The 13,507-nt window shown below is 44.7% G+C and overlaps 1 protein-coding gene across 9 annotated transcripts in view; it reads left to right on the top strand.

The window, feature by feature from the left end:
- MAP2K5 (mitogen-activated protein kinase kinase 5) overlaps positions 1-13,507 on the top strand; it is a 273,162-nt gene that overhangs the window by 235,886 nt on the left and 23,769 nt on the right. The window lies entirely within an intron of this gene.

Raw genomic sequence — 13,507 nt, 5'->3', positions numbered from 1 at the left:
AGCCTCTCAGAATCTAGAGGATTGGTAACAGAAAAGAGAGTCAGCATATTAAGTTTTTAGCGCAGTCCTACAGGAAATTCTCATCGTGGCGTGGAGTCCTCTTGGATTCATGTAGGATGAAATTAGATTGGCTGTAAAAGATCAAGTTAATGTGAATCTTTGGTCTTTACTCAGAAAGAGACAACTCTAAGGCTGCGGGTGCTGTGTTCTCAGCTCCAAGGCCGCTTTCTTTGATTGCAAATGACAGTTTTTAGTCGAGCAGGGAGAGGAACAGAGACGCTCCCTAGCAATTCCCAAATGGTCATTTATTTAGTGCAGATTGTTGATTTGACAGTGCACAAGCTGTTAGAATAACGCTAGCATCGAGCATTAGTAAGTAATAATTATAGTCTGCTCTTTCTTACGTTTTGCTTAAACCATTCCCTATCTTTACATTATTGCACTCAGCAAATTCCGGCCAATGTTCTTTCACCACTTTAACAATAAGCATTTTACAGATACCAGTTCAGAGGTTTTCATCCATTGTATGCCATCCTAATAAACACCCCAAGTGCCCAGACTTCTTCTATATAATACAGATTTCATCCTGGAATGTACAATAACAGCATGTTTCCCTTTTGCATCATGAGTGCTTTCGAGGAAGGTAGTTTTCTCCTTCGTGTTACCCCTGAAGCAAATCTTCTATTTCAGGGTAGTTTCAAGTTAAAGTTCACCCCTAAAACCTCTGCAATTTATAACTGTGCAGGTTTCATGTCTAGAATAAACTGGTCTTTTGGTGGTGGCGTCTCTTTGATGGTCGGGAAATTCTTGCAGTTAGTCACATTTGAGAAAACTTGGAACAGGTTCTAGAGATGGAGACCCATTTACCTTGTACATTATTATGCTATGGCTGGATAGCTCAGCTATTAAAACAAAGGAATAGGGTTTCATAAAACAGATATCTGTTTGTAAATGCATGTTTCAGTGCTGCAATGAGCTGGCCACTTATAAATAAAACACTGCAGATCGTACGTACGTCCATAAATGCATATGTATGTATGTCTTGGTAAGGAATACAACTCCAGGGCGACAAGTCATAAAGACAAGGCTAAAGGCTGAGTACTTTCAGTGCCTTAGAAGCAAGTGTATGTAAAGGGGTGTGTGTGTGTGTGTGTGTGTGTGTGTGTAGAGAGAGAGACAAGGAATACATATTCCGGTAGCTCTCTCTACAACTGTGCACGCTGGTGTGTGCTGTCCCATGGTTTTAATTAATAAATGACAATAAATCCATAAAATACGGGGTGCCTGGGTGGCTCCATCAGTTAAACATCTGACTTCAGCTCGGTTCATGATCTTGCGTTCTGTGGTTTCAAGCCCCACAACGGGCTCTGTGCGGACAGCTCGGAGCCTGGAGCCTGCTTTGGATTCTGTGTCTCCCTCTCTCTCTGCCCCTCCCCTGCTCATACTCTGTCTCCCTCTCTCTCTGCCCCTACCCCGCTCATGCTCGTTCTCTCTCTCTCAAAAATAAATAAGCATTAAAAAAAATAGATTAGTTTAAAATATACATTAAATAAATAAAATCCATAAAATACAATGAAAAATGTAGTCAGAGGAAGCATCATCCTATACTTAATGTAACATTTTTAGGACTGTCCTCAGTTTGAATTAAGTGGACGTATTCCCTTAGGTGCCGCACCGGTGAGGCCCCCTGGCTTAGAAAGGGTTCAGTGAGGAGGCAGGAAACTTGCAATGTGTGTGTGCCTCCTGTGGTCAAGAGAGCTGGGCCCTGCTTGCCTCTGACCGGAATATTGAGCCAAATAGGGAATGGGAGAGAAAGTGGCTTGTAACCTGGCTTGAGGAATCACTAGAATAAAGTAACTGCCATAAAATAACAGCAGAGTCCTGTGAGGATCCATTTGGGGAAGTGGGGAAAAGCTACATGGAGAAGGCAGCCTTTGAAAAGGGTCATTAGGGGCACCTGGGTGGCTCGTTTGGTTGGGCGACTGACTTCGGCTCAGGTCGTGATCTCGCAGTTTGTGAGTTCGAGCCCCGTGTCGGACTCTGTGCTGACAGCTCAGAGCCTGGAACCTACTTCAGATTCTGTTCTCCCCCTCTCTCTACCCCTCTGCTGCTCACGCTCTGTGTCTCTCTGTCTCTCAACAATAATAAATAAAGGTTAAAAAAAATTTTTTTTTTTTTAAAGAAAAGGGCCTTTGGAGGATGAACTGAACTTTAGTAGAGCGTTTTTAAGGGGACATTCCAGGCAAAGGAAACAGTCTCCGCAAAGCACGAGTGTGTAGACGGCCAGACTTTTTCAGAGCATTGTGAAACCTCTGGTGTCTTTTGGAACAGAAATCATTTTGACATTGGCCTCGGGGAGTCCCAAAGCCACAAAGGTGGAATTCACATAGGCAACACGTTCACCCACTGGGTGATCTGTTAAGAAATTCCCCCTCTTGTAGAAGATACCCTAGTCCAAGTCTGAAAACTTTGATTTCACATAGAAGCCACACACCCACCCACCCACCAACCCATACCTTTCTTTGTCAGTGGACTTCTATTCAAGAATAGGGAAATCCTTCATCCTTTAGTCTTTTAAGACCTATTGCATAAATCAGGAGTCAGGGTTATACCCAAAAAAGGAAAACCAGCCATGGAGGCAGCCAAGAAAGTTCAACATGCTGACCCCCACCCCCAACACACTCTTTCTGCTCCTGAGAAAATGATGCCCTTATTAAAGAACCCACTTTTAAATCACCTGGGTATAAATTGCAGGAAAGACCTGTGTCAGCGCTATGCCAGTTCTGTGACGTAGGACCTGCAAACTTAGAAGATAAGTTTCCAAGCTGTAGAAACTATGGAGATGGCAGACAGAATGTTCGCCAGGCTTCAGACAACCAGGCAGGGATGTTGCAGCTTATGTGGAGTGAGGGACAGCTGTTGCCCACTGAGACGGGTTGGCAAGAACGCAGCAAGAAGGGAGAAGACCATAACGCAAGGGTGATGGAGACGTTTTCCCCAAATGTCAATGATCAGGTTGAAGAACACAAAATAAAAACCAGACCTCTAGGTTCAGAAACAGAGAGACAGCTTGAGGTGGGAGCATGTTGAGATGGAGAGGTTCAGGTCTGGTTTGCTCTTCAAATTGTGGGTTTAAGTATTTGTGACTAAAAGGGATCTGGTGAGAGGCATTATTGAATAGAGCCTTGCTCAGGTAAGCCACGAGAATTCCTTCTGCTGAGTTAGTCTTCCTTTGGGGTTCTTTGGTAGGTAAGGTCAGGCTGTGATTTAGCAGGAAAGCCTCCACACTTCCCTTCCCTTCCCTTGTCAGCAGCTCCCCATTCCCTCCCTGCTTTCATGTCTTCATCTGCAAAACAGAGGGGATGGACAAGATCACCAGTCCTTGACCTAGGGTCTGTGACTTCAGGAAGTCTGTTAGAGCCCCTGAAATTACATCCAACATCGTGTATGCATGTGGGGATTTGCATTCTTTCCTGAAAAGCAGAATTCATGGCTGTCATCAGTTTTTCAAACGGGACCGTGACCCTGAATGATTGTTAAGCTCCCTCGCTGCCTTTCATTCTGTTAGTTAGCACTGTGCCGCCAGGACCAGAGAAGCAGCTCAGGAGGGAGGCATCCACTCAGAGGGTGCTGGCCTGGCATAGGGGAGAGAAGGGAAAAGCCCTCCCTGTGGGACTCAGCAGGGCTTCTCACCAGCTGTCAGGTGGCCCTTTAACCTCACCAGCTTATCCTGAATGTGGGCCTTGACTCAGGGAGGGAGGGTAGGGGCCGTGGGCACCTCTGCAGTTACAATTTGGGTTCGGAGTGCTGTAGATCCTTCTATGCATTTAGAGTATTTCCAGAAGCTTTCCGTGTCTAAGCTCTATTTAATGGAATCTATGCATAGTAAGTAATCAGGTCAGAAGAAGCAGCATCCCGGTTTGAGATCAATCGCTGGCTAATACTTTATCTAGGCCACTTTATTATCTCATGCTGATCCGATTCCCATTCTCCTCCTTCTTTGTAGCATGCACTTCGGCTGTGGTAAAAGTACGGATCACATACATATTAAAAACATATACCCATTCTATCTGTATGTAAATGTGTGAGGCACAGCTGGATATTGCAGAGGAGTTTGATTTACTAATAGTTATTATCTGTTCTAGCTGTTCAGTGGCAGAGAGAATTTCAGAGAAACAAGCTGGCGCAGAAATTGTCTTTATGCTATTACTATACTGCTCTAGTAATTGTTTAAAAACATGGGTTTTCTCCTTAGGTTCCAATAATGTCTGTTATTTTGTGCATTTCCTGGTACATTCCAGAGCAGGGCTTCCTCCTTTAGCATTTCCTCAGGTTTGGGTTTTTTTGGTTTTCGATTCAGAAACACAGAATACAGTTTGCAATTGAAATTTGACATTTTGCTTAGAAAGCAAGTAAATCGTGGGACTGGAAATGTAAAACGCAGGTGTGGGATCTTGAGGGAGGGATGTCAGTTACAATCAAAATAGTGCTTTTAGATTTTTTTTTTTTCTCTGCTTCATCTAAATCCCAGCAGCTGCAAACTTGAAGGCATCTCATTTCTCAGAAAAGGCTTTATGTATAAGAGGTGGTATTGTTTGGGGGCTAATAAACACCAAACTGCTCCAGAAAAATCTGTTTAAACATTTAATTACTTGCAAAGAGATGTTAACTTGTTTAACTCCTCTAAATTAAATTGTCACTGGTAGCTTCTCTGCTTATCCAAACCTGGTTGTAATTACATTTTCAGATAGTTTGGTTGCTTGGTCTCTCAGTTAATCAATGGGTGTGATAAACTGGACATCTGCACAGTCCCTTTCAGAAACTGGAGAAAGCACCATGTCAGATTTTCATCTGTCCAGCACTTCAATTCCAGTGTAACTTTTGGATTTACACCAGATGGCTTTGTTCACCATTGTTAGCCCCAAACCTTTTGGCCACCGCAATAGTCAGAATGCACTGGACAGTCAAGAAGATGATTTTGTTCAGGCTGTTGCAATATGGAGAATGTTTACTAACGGGGACCGTCTCAGAGGAAAGGGAGGGGGCCAAGGTTACGGACGCAGGTAAACAGGAAGTCATCAGCCAGTCTTATGGAAGTCAGGAGGAAAGATGGAAAAGGGTCTGTGAAAGCAGGGTGGTCCTTTGTAGCTAACAAAAGAGCGGGGGAGACTTCTCATCTGTATTTCTTTCTGGGAGCACAGGGCTCAGATAAAGTTCAACATTACCACCACATTCCACTGAGCTCCAAGATGAGCTTCGGTTTATTTTGATCTAGAGTTTACATGTCTCCTAAGTACAGATAGGAGGAAAGGCGCATTTCATCAGCCTCCTTGCATATAGTGATCATGGACCACTCTGCTTGCAATCTAAATTTTGCAAGATGCTAATGATGATTTCACAAGCAATTCTAAACTTGGGTAACATTTACTACATCTAGTATCTTACTACATCTACCACATCACCTGTGTCTTAAAGTTCGTATTTTAAAACAGACCCTTAGGGCCAGATTTGTGTGTGTCTGGCCGCCCATTCTTGCAGACATCATTTTCGGTTATTCATCTGGAGGTGCAAATCAGCTCATTAGCTAAGGCCCCCAGAATTTGTAGGGAGAAACCCTGGCTGGGATTGTAACTTCAGCTAAGTATTTCCTTCAAGCGCAAATAGCATCACAGAAGCCTGGGGGGCTCCACACAAGGTCCAGTTGACCACCATGTAATGACTTTTTTTTTTTCAAGTTCTGAAGGCCATTAAAATCATCTGTTTGTGTCTGCTTATAAATAGGAATCCACTAGTAAGAAGTTGATTTTAGCTTTTTAATTGCACATAATTACAACGGCAGAATCACTGTCTGGATGCTTGAGATCGCACTAAATCAGACAGCTTTAATTTGAATTTTTGATGACACGTTAGCACTTCAGCAAGAACAGAGAGATTATAACCCCAGAAAACAAGCTTTGTTTTTCCACAGACGTGACTGCTTAATCTTTTCACGAGACTTTAGCAGATAAATGTGTGTGTGTGTGTGTGTGTGTGTGTATTTATATACATGCATGTAGCAAGAGAGATACAGATAGATAAAATCTGTCACTCCTTGATCATGGGGGATCTAACAATTTTAATTTCCCAGTTAAGGATAACTTTTTTCCTCCATCAGTCAGGTCAGATCTCTTAATATGGTGATGATTTGCCTGTTTAAGATTTCAGTTTTTTGAACTCCTGCCTGCAAGGCTTCTTTCTTGTTCTACTGGGCCAACTGTCATCTTCCCGGCATCACGTTCCATGGAACAATGAGGCTGTGGGGCCTTGACCGCAAAAAGAGTTTGGTTATCCTGGATGCCAGAAAGTCGATCGCCTGGGCTGCCCTTCAGCTCTCTGCCACATTCACAGCGAGCTAAGCCGGGTCTTGGGAGTATGTTGTCACTAGGTCCTCATGTGACACCACTCAGCCTGTTGGCAGCTTCTTTGATTAGGGTGGCGGCCTCGGTTTGGAATGCCCTCCTCTCCCCTGTCCCCGAAGGTCTCTATCCTCCTCCCCGTCCCAGTGAGTGGAGCACTCCCTGCTCTGAAGCACTCCAGAATTTATTGTCTCTCGCTTGGAACAGCACTTAATTACACAAATTACATATTCATCTTACATTCACAAGTTGGTCCGTGTAGTACAGTGGTTCCTAAAGCTGGCAACTCTTCAGAATCATCCAAGTGGGTTAAAAATCAGAGGGGAAAAAACAATGCCTGGATCCCAGCCCAGATCAAAGAATCTCTGGCATTTGGGCCACGGAGCAGGTACTGTTTTATTTTTTAAAGCTCTTCAGGTGATTACAAGGAGCAGCCAGAGGTGAAACTCACTAGTTTGATGTCTTTTTTCTCCAACTAGATTGTAAGTGCCTTGAAGGAGGGTCATGCTCTCATAATTCAGTGCCTAGCACGGATCTATGCTACTGCCATTCGGGCGAGGTCTTTAATCTACTCGCAGGAAGAGAAATCACCATCACTTACTCTTTGCACGTGCCAGCCTCTCTCGTCCAGTGTAATAAAACACTGTACTAGACATCGAATAGATAGACACACAAGATAGGCCCGTTGATCTCCAAGAGCTCACACAATAAAGCTGAGGAGACTGACCCAAGAACAAGCAATCTCTGGACATTGTAACATACAATATGAGTCAGGGTGACCACACTAGGATGCATGGTCTGATCAGAGGTCTTTGTTTGACTTGCTCAGAGGTCATCTGGGTAAAATAACGTGGTGTCAAAATAAAGGAGTTTTTAAGATGTCACAGTGTTTGCAGGGATGCTATTCGAAGCATTTACCAACCAGTTCAGCATGGGTGTGACCAATCAGGACAGGCACCAGGGTCCGGCCAGCCCACCTTGAAGTATGGGAGGAATACCACCGTGTTAGGTAGTTGTTGCTCAGCACCTGTGATCGTCTGCGTGCATTCCGACCGCTTGAGAATTCGCTCCCGACAGTTAATTCCAAATCAAGAGGTCGTCAGAGAGCCAAGACCCTAGAGGAGACCACCTGGCCAGCACCATCTTTGCTTGGTTAGATTGATGGCAGGGGGACTTCAAGGTCTTTATCTATCAGCATAGCAGATGCATGCCACCCCAGCCCCTAGCTCTCGGGAATAATGGACCAAGTTGAAAAAGACCGGAGACATTTAGCCATTTGGAGGGGGAAGGGGGGAATATAAAAGGATCTGAAGCCTAGCTCTGTGATTTGGGAATTGCTGTTGAAGGCAGCAAACTTGTTTTCCTGTGAGTACACTCCAATAAATAGATGCGATTCTTATCAATAATTAATGAGTCTAACCAGGAATTTCAAGGGCTGGAAAAATATTAGAATCCTCGTATTTACAGTTGAAACCAGCTGGATTTGTTTAATGGGTTGTTTGCTTTTTAATTTGTAGCAGTTTTGAGAGAGACCTTTGGGGATCCGGAGTCTTGTGGTTTCAGTGGGGCCTTTGTAGATACACGGTTATTTGGGGGGCCAAATCTGCCTGCAGATAATTTGAGGTTCGCTTGGCCATTTAGAGACTGCCTAAAGGCAGTGGAGACATTTGGGCCTTCTGTCCTCTATTTAATTTTCAAGATTAGAATTAAACATTAGGTCTTGGTCTACCGAGAGACATTTGCCGGAGCATGGACTAGTTTCTTTCCAGTATCCTGGTTTACCGTTTCTCTGTTCTCTTAATATAAATGGTCACTGATTCTGAAGTAGGAGGCTAGGTAGCATTCGTTTATTTGTGCAAAGGTTCCCTTGACACAAATAAAAATGGAATTTTCAGATGTAACCCGATTAACTCTTAATTGTATGCCAATAGCTTACGTGTGTCTCACCTCCCTCGGAAAGCTTCAGAATGGCCTGCATCTGTTTTTAAACTTGGAGTGGGGGGGAGGTGCGTTCAATTAATAGCAGGACTTTCTAATTGTGGGATTGGTGTGGCGTTGACAAAAATTTGTATAAATAGGGTACATTTTTCCACTTAAGAGGGCTGTGCTGAAACATTTTTAATTGGATTTTCATGGTGATTGACAGCATTTGATTATGACAGTAACTTTATTTGGCTGGACTGCTCTAGCCTCTTGTTCAGATTTTTCCATCAAAGCTCTTTTTTATCCTCTGAATCCCCAGTGGAGCAGCAGTCATTGTGGAAGAGCCTTTTAGCACCTTTGTTGTCACCATCCCTGGTGATGATTGGGCCCAGCTGGTAGTAGATAAGAAAATGTCCCTTTCACAAAGAGGCTGTGTCTCCCGCCTCTGTGGCTTCAATAATTTTAAGAGCCCCCAAAACCTGTTGAGGATTAGAAGTAGCTTTAGATGTGAAATGAGTGTTAAGTATTAGTAATCGGGAGATTAGGGCCCCAGGGACACTAGGAGACAAACAGCCGCAATTAAGGCAAATCTGCCGATGTAAACAAAATTTAGCAGAAACAGATGCCCTAACCATTTTGGGGGATTGATTTGAGGGCACCAAGGAATCGATTTTTGTCTTGTTTACACTTTCAAACCCCTGTGATATACTGAAAGGCGAAATATTTCATACAGCCTGATTTTAGTTAATTTTTTTTTCAGTGCCTCACAGTAGGCGCCTGTCTTCTCGCAGTGACCAGGCCTGAGTTTATTCAGCATTCACAGGGAGCAGCTAATTGTCTATGAAGGGCCCCCGTGTTTAAATGGGCTTGACAGGAATTTAAATTTTGTTTCAATCAACCCCTGTGCTCACAGCCTGCTCCAGTTTCTAATTTTTAAATTAAACATGATTTTTTTTTTTTTAAGCCACAGCCTTGCCTCTGGAATACTCCGGCTCTAACTCTCGGAAGGCACGTCGGCAACCCTGGAATGCTGGTGTGTGCAGGGCCTGAGGCACCAGCTCCCGGGCTGGAAAGTTCTTTCCCCGAGGCAGGCATTTCCTCCGCTTGTCAGGGAGGTCAGCTGAGCCGGGGCTGGGCACGCCGTCCTTCCCGCCTTCGGAAATAGCCCAGCTCTTCTGTGCAGGCAGCAATGCCGCGTCATCTGGAAAGTGGGTTAAGTACCAAAGAAAGGCGTAAGGGTAGATTTAGAGGGCTGGCTGAATTATAACCCGCCGCACGTCTGGTACAGATATTCTACTCTCGTGAGATAGGAGGGGACACGCTTTGGGCATCACAAGTGTTCTCTCACCATTTTTATTCGTCAAGTGTCCGCCCTGCAGTGCAGCCTGGAAATGCCAGGAAAGCTGTATGTCAGCCCTGAATCCTGACCTCAGCCAGCTTACGGTCTAGCAAGGAACAGGAGGATAGAAACAACCAAGCACTGGACAGAATGGGAGACCCGCCAGAGGCCCTGCCTCACCTACCCCTGCCCACCTTCAGTGCCCCTTCACCCCTCCGGTGCTCCCCCACATGCACGCTGTGCCCGCGTGGTGCCCCGACGCCCTCACGGTGCCTGCACACATGAGGCATTCTCACATGGTTGTGTCTTTGCTTTGTACTATTTCCTCACGTCCACGTGGTGAAATCCTGCCGTTTCAGTAACTTTAAGAGCCCCCAGCGCTTGTCGAGGATTAGAAGTAGACTTAGATAGAAAATGAGTATTCACTCGCACAGCCTCTGAGAAGCCTCCCAGGCCTGCTTCGGGAGGGCACGACTTCCTGTTTTACGACACCCTCCCTCCCGGCAAGTGCCTCTGCTGGCACACTTCTCACGCTTTGTGGCGGTAACTTGTTCACATAACTCGTAATCATCCATAAACAAGACCCCAAGTCTCTGGAGGACACTATGTCTTACCTACCTGTGTATCCTTAGCCTCCTGCCCGGTCCCTAGCCCCAAGTAGAATGCGCGCTAAATAGTTATCGGACTGGAATGATATGAATTTAACAGGTAAAAACGTCTTCTGCACAAGGCGTGATTTCTTCCAGCCAGGGTTTTCCAGGATGGCTTTGTGAATGGGTGACAAGTAAGCCAGGCCTTGCAGAACATTTATTTATGTGAGTGTATTACCTCCTGCATGGGACACAGCTTGGGTCATAAGGGAAAGTAGCCAAAACCCATACTACAACTTATTTTCTCTGAACTTACTTGAAAGCAGTGGGAGTGAGGATTGCGTGCGTCTCGGAGCTGCAGATAATGCAGAAAGGCTTCCACCCTTTAACATTAAAATAAAAAAGATTTCTTGTAGAGAGCGAAATTCGTCTAAACATAACATTTTTTGAACACCTGAGTTTACAGAGTTCTTTCATATAAATTACTCATTTGACCTTCACACAAACACTACAAGGGTCATTCTTATTCCCATTTTACTGATGTGTCAAACTGGGGCTTTAGAAAGGTTAACTGGCTTGCCTGGAACCATGCAGTCAGGATGGACATTGGACCATTTGGCCTTAAACAAAGCTATATCTACTGGTTCTAGAGTGGGCGGGGATTATGGTTGTGAGAATTTCAGCTAAGTCCAGCGATTCCTCGCAATCAAAAATAAAACTAAACACAAATAGCCTGCAAAGAAACATGTAGGATTTCAGCAGTTTGCTTGTGAGGCCAAAACTGTTCCTCTGCTCACCTCACTCCGTATGGTCCCCTCCACCTTGGCCTCATCCCGCAGCTGCAGGGCCATGGTTGAGGCGGGCAACTGGTGGCCGCACACAGCAGCAGGCGCCTGGCCAAAGATTGAACCTCAGCGCGAAGAGGCCAAACGGGAGGAGAGAAGATGATCACCAGCAGTTTGCACTTGGTCTGTTAGTTGGCTGAAGGGAAGCTGTAAGATTTTGTGAGTTATTATTGGTTTTTGGTTTTGTCAACCTGCAGCAGAAACTGAGGGCCTCAAACCTTTTCTCCTTTTCAGTTCTACCGTCATGGTTGTAGAAGTACGCAACTTCCAAGAGATACTGTTCCTTGAGTTTGTGGGAAATTTCTTTTAACTCAGCAAATTCACTGAGCACATTCTACGTGCAGAGTGAGTTGCCAGGTGCCATTTCTAGTGCTATTCACACATGGACCGTGGACTGGTAGCAGCATCGGAACTGTTTCTTGACCACAAGATAAGGAGCTTGTGCCAGAACATAAATCAAGCATGACTCAAAGCCTCTGTTTAATTTAGCCGTCATTTGTTTGCAGCAAAACTTTGTCAGTGAAGGAAGCTGCGGGCTGATTGACATGGCATAGTTCTTATCTTGTCATAGACCAGTAGCAAGCAATTCCCAGACCAACCACTTGAATTGCAGAGCTGCAGGGAATACAGAGAAGCTTACAGTGCTGTGTGAAAGTGAGGCACTGATCTAACCATTGCAGGGGTGTGGCAAAAGTAGCTGTTTAGTAATCTCTGTTTACAGGACACCAAGTAGCTGTTTAGTAATCTCTGTTTACAGGTGGTCAAAAATAACTAAATGAAATGAAAATAAAAAAGAACTAAATGAAAGACAACATACAGAATGGGGAAAATATTGGTAAACCATCTATCTGATAAGGGGTTAATATCCAACATATATAAAGAACTCCTTCAATTCAGTAGCAAAAACAAAACAAATAGTCCAATTAAAATGGACAAAGGACCTGAATAGACATTTTTTTTCCAGAGGAGATATACTAATGGCCAACAGGTATGTGAAAAGATGCTCAGCATCACTCATCATCAGGGAAATGCAAATCAAAACCACAATGAGATACCACCTCACGCCTGTCAGAATGGCTTTCACCAAAATGACAAGAGATAACAAGTATTGGCAAGGATGTGGAGAAAAGGGAGCCCTCGTGCTGTTGGTGGGAATGTAAACGGGTGTAGCCACTATGGAAAACAGTCTGCAGATTCTTCATGCTACTGTATGGTATATTTGAAAGTTGCTAAGGGGGGTAAATTCTAAGAGTTCTCATCACAAGGGAAAAACCGTTTTCTTCTTTTCATTTATATAAGATGATGGATGTGAACTTACTGTGGTAATCATTTCACAATATATATGTCAAATCAGTATGCAGTATACCTGAAACTTATAACTGCTGTGTGTCTGTTATATCTCAATAAAACTGGTTGGGGAGTGGGTAGGACTAAATGAAATAGAAGCCAAACTGGTGAGTGCCTTGAGAGACACGTGAACAAAGTAGTTAGGTCACACAGAACAGGGAGCCAGAGATCAGGGTCCATCAGGAAGGCAGAAGGGAGAGTGAGGCTGGGAAGATGGCCCATGAGTGTCTGTCCAACACAGGCATTCAAGGAAGCAGCAGGAGCAAAGGCATGGAGCCATGACCTTGCTTGTTTTTGTTTTTTTTTTAATATTTATTTTCGAGAAAAAGAGCACATCCAGGGGAGGGGCAGAGGGAGACACACACACACAGAATCTGAAGCAGGCTCCAGGCTCTGAGCTGTCAGCACAGAGCCTGACACAGGGCTCAAACTCATGAACCATGAGATCATGACCTGAACCGAAGTTGGACGCTTAACCTACTGGGCCACCCAGGCGCCCATGACCTTGCTTGTTTCTATAAGCATTATGATAGAATTGGAAAGCTGGAAAGATTTGTGGCCAGACAACTGGAAGGATGTACTCTGTCCTCTGTATGTGAAGTCTGAAGAGGCCGAAGATGGGCCCTAGATCTTGAAATGAGTCTGTCATGAACATGAGACAAGAAACAGCATGGTAAACTGGAAAGAGCATTGATCAGATCAGGGGGCACCTGGATGGCTCAGTCAGTTATTAAGCGTCCGACTTAGCTCAGGTCATGATCTCACAGCTCGTGAGTTCAAGCCCCACATTGGGCTTTTGTGCTGACAGCTCAGGGACTGGAGTCTACTTCAGATCCTTGGCCACCTGGGTGGCTCAGTCCATTAAGCGTTGGACTTTGGCTCAGGCCATGATCTCGTGGTTCACGGGTTCGAGCCCCATGTCGGGCTCTGTGCTAACAGCTCAGAGCCTGGAGCCTGCTTCAGATTCTGTGTCTTCTCCTTCCCTCTCTCTCTCTGCCCCTGCCCCGCTCATGCTTTGTGTCTCAAAAATAAATAAACGTTAAAAAAAAAAAAAAGATCAGAAGGGTA

The sequence above is a fragment of the Prionailurus viverrinus genome, chromosome B3 (assembly GCF_022837055.1).
Source record: "Prionailurus viverrinus isolate Anna chromosome B3, UM_Priviv_1.0, whole genome shotgun sequence".
Classification (NCBI taxonomy): Eukaryota; Metazoa; Chordata; class Mammalia; order Carnivora; family Felidae; genus Prionailurus; species Prionailurus viverrinus.
The sequence above is the reverse complement of the archived record's forward strand: the minus strand, read 5'-3'. Positions and strand labels throughout refer to the sequence as shown.